The sequence below is a fragment of the Suncus etruscus genome, chromosome 4 (genome assembly GCF_024139225.1).
Source record: "Suncus etruscus isolate mSunEtr1 chromosome 4, mSunEtr1.pri.cur, whole genome shotgun sequence".
Classification (NCBI taxonomy): Eukaryota; Metazoa; Chordata; class Mammalia; order Eulipotyphla; family Soricidae; genus Suncus; species Suncus etruscus.
In genome coordinates this window covers 35,509,552-35,515,689 of record NC_064851.1, presented here as the reverse complement: position 1 = coordinate 35,515,689, position 6,138 = coordinate 35,509,552, and the positions used below count along the sequence as shown (strand labels likewise).

Here is a 6,138-nt window from a genome sequence, read left to right as displayed (position 1 = left end):
CTGGTGAGGACAAGGTGGGTGTTAATCTTACATATCTGCTTTCTGAGTCACTATCTTATGTTAGGCATTCATTTCTTTAATAAGTCAATATCAGCTGGTGAAGAAGCTAGCAGATATCTGGTCTAGTGTCAGTGTAGGGGAGGGTAATATCAGCCTTAAAGCTTTTGGCTTGATCATATGAGATTACCAGAAATGTTCATTTGTTTTCAGCTTTAAAGGTTTTTTAGAAACAGTACAAGGCACTTCAGAAATAGTTGAAAGTTTTAGAAACATTTGGTGCAGTTTCAGAGTATTCAGCTTGCATTTTTGCATTTCCCAAAACATATAAACTATAATAACAAGAAGAACCACTACCAGTGTGAGCAATGTGTAAATTAGTACATCAGTATATTTTTTTGTTGTGGTATTTTTTTGTTTGGTTTTGGTGGGTTTTTTTTTTGGGGGGGGGATCACACTCAGTGGTCCTCAGGGGTTACCTTCTGGCTGCATGCTCAGAAATTGCTCCTGGCAAGGTCAGGGGACCATATGTGATGCTAGGATTTGAACCACGTCAGTCCAGGATTGGCTGCGTGCAAGGCAAACACCCTACCACTGTGCTATCTCTTATCTTGACTGTTGGAATAAAGAAGGTAGCAATATACATGAGGAGAGACCAGGGTCCTGCAACAATTTATTGTAATAAATTGGAGCCAAATAGATGCTAACTTAAAAATCTATGTTGGAAATATCCATTTGAGCAACCATGAGACTACCCCAGGGACATCTTATTAGTCATAGGCTCAGTACCTGCTCTGGATGCCAGGTATAGCAGAATCCTTGTGCCCCAAACCCAGTGGATTAGAGGATACAGGACTGGAAGCAAACACCATCGTAGGAAGAAAATCCACACTTTTTTAAGGGGATAAAGCAGGTTCAGAAATTTCTATAAAGAAGCTTTCCACTCCTAAGAAGCAGTTATCAGTGGTAGGGAAATTGAAACTGCAAGCATTTTTTCCTGAGTCCTGAGGTCTTTATTTGGAAGCAGAAAACCATACCCAGGGGTGGAGAACAGGGAAAGTAAGAAACCAATCCAAAGGATACTTCCATCCAAAAGTGCTTTCCTCCAATGAGTAAAAAACATATCTTGAATAGGAAGGAAACCAGTTAACCCAACATGGTATTAATATGTAAAAATCAACATTTTTTTAAAGGGAGATTATTCTGGAGATAAAAATCATGGAAGAGGCTTTTATTTTTCTTTGGTCTTAAGAGAAAATTTGTCTGTGATGCTATGAAATTTAATTGTATTTGTTTAATGATAGAATACTTACATAACATTAAATATATCTGAAGATTGCCATTTTTACTTTAGCCAAAAATACATTTAACTTAAATAACAAGGGATTACTTGATAAGTTTTACATTTCTTTTTCTATACTACTCTGGAGCCAGAGAGTTACTTAATCTACTGAGTAAAGGTGCCTGCTTTCTTTAGGGCCAATTTAGTTTTAGCATTTGAAACCTGTATGGTTTCTGTGTCTCTTCATGAGTGATCCATAAGTGAAGATCCAGGAGTAAGCTCTGAGCACCACTAGATGTGGCTTCAAAGCCAAAAACATTGAAATAGAAAGAATAATTCTATCTCTTCAGGCCAAAGAAAAATCATAAAAGCATCTTCAGAATTTTTATCTCTACTATCCTTACCTCAGTTTCTTCAGCTACAAAATGAAGATACTAGCTTTTATAGACTTTAAAATAATTAAATATAACATATAACTTATACTGAAATCAATATACAGTAAATGTTATCTTACACATATGTGAATGCATATATATTCAATTACCATAATAAAGTAGATAATGAGACAGATTTTAGTTACTTTTCTAAAGTCAGAAATAAGGAAACTGTTGAAATGAATATTTGAATATATATACATTTATACATATCAGAGACCATATTTAATTATCTGTCTAGAATTCCATTTTTGCTATTTGTGAAACACTCAAAACCTCTTATTATAATTGTGTGCTTTTATAAGCATACAGTATATTGTGATATAGCATATGGTTTTCGTTCTCCCCCTGCCTTCTTTTCTTCTTTCTGCTTTTTGTCAGCTGGTGGTATTGAGAGACATTTAATAACCAAATATTTAACGAATACCTGGCCTACTAAAGAATACTAAGCAAACATTTCTTCTAGGTGTCAAGGCTAAAAATATTTGTTTTTGATAATAGTTTTTTCCTTGAGAAATATAATAGATGATTAACTTTTTTGTCTGTGTGTTTTTTAAGAATGTCAGCATAATCCAGAGGATTGTGCATTTTTTAAAACTTATCATCTTCTTTATTTTATACTATTTTTACTTTGATTTTTTCTTATTTTTAATGTTTTAATTTACTATAGAAATGACTTGTGTAAAAAGAAAAACTTCTAGAAAATTTGTCTTTGTGATGCTATAAAATCTGATTGTATTTGTTTAATGATAGAGTGCTACCATAACATTAAACTTATCTGAAGATTGCCAGTTTTACTTCAGCCAAAAGAAATCATTTAACTTAAATAATAATAGGGTATTACTTAATAGGTTTTATCATTTTAAATAAAATTACATGAAGTTAAAAAGAGCTAGTACACTGTAAGTGTATTCTTAGTTTAGAAGTGCTATCAATTTAACACAATGCTTAATTAGGAAAAGGTAATGCTTACATATGGTGCTATATTTTCAGTAGGTTAGCAAACCAAAAAGAATTTTTGCTTATGATAGAAAACTGAAATGCCCATGGTGGCTCTAACTTCTCTTTATCGTGCTGGTAAAAAGATGAATCACTTTGCGGTGTAACTAGCTTTTCACAATGCAAGTTTTTCTTAAGCACTTTTCCTGTGATTACCTGTACCTTTAGCAGAAAAATCTTTCCTGACCCTATGGGCCTTTGCCATGCTTTAAGCCAGCTGGGACTTTTCAGAATGGTGGGTAATCAATTTGCCTGATTAAATGCAGTTCCCATCTTAAATTATGCAAAATGTAAGGACCCACGGGTCGAAACTAAGGTAAAATTGAGACCCGTAGGCATTCTAGCAGTTAAGCCATGAAGGACTATGGAGACTCTTCTTTGGGAATGTGATTCTTAGTTGAGTTGCTCTGAGTAATTCTCTTTGCTTAGAAGCAAATGATGATGCATGCTGCTAAAGTCCAAAGAAGTAAAATAATTCAATGATTTAGAATATGAACATCAGAATGAAAAAAAACCTGAAATGTAAAGCCCCTTCAGTCGATAACAGGACAGTTTTGTAAACCACTTAAGGCTGTGATAAAATCCTACTTGACTGGCCCACGAACAGATGTGACAAGTTGAATTTATTTCCTCTCTTACCAGGAAGCTTTGCAGGAAACTCTTAACATATGGTGCTTTTCACTTCCATCTAGAGCTATAAATGTTATTGGAAAAGGATGTTCCCAAGAGCAGCGAGTTTCTGACGTCTCTGCCAAATGGAGTCCAAATGATCCTTCTGAGGTTCTGAATTCCCCGAGTTCTTAGGAGTTGGCAACCAAGGGTCTCTGATCTAAACACAGCTCACTAATTTAATTATTTTATTATAGATTTGTGGAAGCTCTTTCAGACCAGTGACTTAGCATCTGTATTGTATCTAGCTCTACAGGAAGCACAAGTTAAAAGGGTGTAAATATTTTGTTTCTTAAATGCTTTCATTTGAAAACTTGGAAATCATTTTACACAGAAACCAGGCACCACAATCTGAACACAAAAGAATGTGAAATTGAGATAAGTCAAATTTGAAAAAAAAAGTTTTCTCATGTTTAAAAGTTTTCATATCACACATGGAGAATCTATTACTATATGATAATATGGTTGGAAAATGTTCACAGCACTTTGAAATTATATAAAAATGAACCATGCCAAGTAGGAATCAGTAAATATAGTATGCATTGTTCAGGGCACCACAAAGTACTAAATACCTTTCAAAAACACGTTATTAAAATAGCTATATAGAGAAAAACATTAAAGCCAGAGATAAAAAAAATAGCTATGTAGAATTTCATGTTAAAAAGTTAGAAGAACTAACATTGATGTTGAAAACTTGACCATTAAAGGTTTTTTTGTGAACTGAAGCAAGTCCATGGTTGTTAAAATACCAACACCAATGTTTGTATATTGTCAATGTAATGAACTAGGCTGGAATGTCATTAGGTTCTAGATAGTAGGTGATTTAAAGTATAATATATAGAAATTGACATTTAAATTTGTGTTGTATAATAAATAAGCTCTGCATAATCCTGTAGGTTGCTGTTTGCTGTGAATATATTTGTATATCACATATACATATGTAAGTACATGATTCTATAGTATGTTGTGTATTTATTAATATAGTACTTTTTCACTTAACAAGGCTATTTTAGGGGGCCGGGCGGTGGCGCTAAAGGTAAGGTGCCTGCCTTGCCTGTGCTAGCCTTGGATGGACCGCGGTTCGATCCCCCGGTGTCCCATATGGTCCCCCAAGCCAGGAGCAACTTCTGAGCACATAGCCAGGAGTAACCCCTGAGCATTACCGGGTGTGGCCCAAAAACCAAAAAAAAAAAAAAAAAAAAAACAAGGCTATTTTAAGTCATCTATATCATTGTATTAAAATATTAATAATATATTTAAATGTTGAATTTAGATCCAATTTATCAGAATGTGTGTATATATAGGTCTATATACACAATAATTAACAGCATACGTGTTACAGTAAAATCTTTTCTGTTTATTTTTAGTTTTAGGGACACACCCTGCTTCACTTAGTGACCGATATAGCTCTGTGCTTTGGGCTCACTCTGACTGCTCAGGCACCATTCAGTGCTGGAGATCAAACCGAGACTTTTTCAGACTACACATACACCTGCATATTGAGCTATCACTCTGGCTCCAGAGTAAAAATGTCTGCAAGTTGATCTTATTATATTATTTTTTAAATGAGGTAACATTGTTTTACAGCATATGTTTAAATGTGAATCACTGAAAATCATTTTGTAGATATACTGCATTAAGTTCACTAGCTTCCAATTTTATTCTTCACAATACATTTGTATCCTTTGTAGTTCATAATGTAATGACTTTCTTTGAAAATCTCAATCATCATTTGAATCTTTAAACCTAAAGTCTTCATAAACTATGACAGGAAGAAATTCTAATATATGAAGAACAATGCTTTTAAAATACACATTTTGAGATCAAATAACTTAATCAATATATTAAAGCTATATAAAGTCTTTTAAAATTTAGGTTGAACTTTTATTGTGTAAGTCTCTTAGAATTTCAGAATGAATACTAAAAATTATCTAAAACATGTTATTAGTATACGTTTGTTACATACAATTTAAGCCTCCTATTTTATTCAATTGTAAAAATGTTAAGTTAATTCTTCATTGAATTTTTATTAATTTCCACATTTATACAATACTCAAAATTTCTGCTAAAATATTATTTCTTGTGCTATTCATTCTTTTCATGAGTTTTCTTCAATAAGTATCAAATTATTTTGAAGATCAATTAACCTATACTAATGTAAAATAAATAAAAATAATAATAGATTTCCTTTAATTGTTGTCTTTTATATATAAGTAGAGAGCTATCTAAGTTAACAAAAATTACTTCTATTTGCAAAATGTAAAACAAAGCCTTAGTTGCTTTTGTATTTTCTAAAATTTTTACTTTATATATATATATTTTGTAGTATTTGTTGTTGTTGTTGTTGTTTTTGTCCCCCAATTCACAATACAGACCAGGCAAAGGGCCTGGGTTGAGGTGTATATGGGGTGCATTTACTATACCTCCTCTTTCTATACAGTCAGTGTAAAGAACACACCCCACACCGGTCTGTACTCTAGACAGGCTTTCTAGGCTTTTGTTGTTGTTGTTGTTGTTGTTGTTGTTTTTGTTTTTGTGTCACACCCCACAGTGCTTGAGTAACTCCTGACTCTACACTAAGAAATTGCTCCTGGCAGGCTCTGGAAACAAACCAGATATGGGATGCTGGAATTTGAACCACCATCATTCTGCATGCAAGGCAAATACCCTACCTTCATGCTATCTCTTCGTTCTCCATTTTTTGAGGTATTTTTAAGGAAAATTTATTGGACATCTACTCTGATATATACTTTAATT

The 6,138-nt window shown here is 33.2% G+C and overlaps 1 pseudogene; it reads right to left on the bottom strand.

Annotated features, from left to right (window-relative positions):
- Nucleotides 1–5,729: 5,729 nt before the first annotated feature.
- On the bottom strand, nt 5,730–5,868 carry LOC126007972 (uncharacterized; annotated as a pseudogene).
- Between the last annotated feature and the right edge of the window lie 270 nt (nt 5,869–6,138).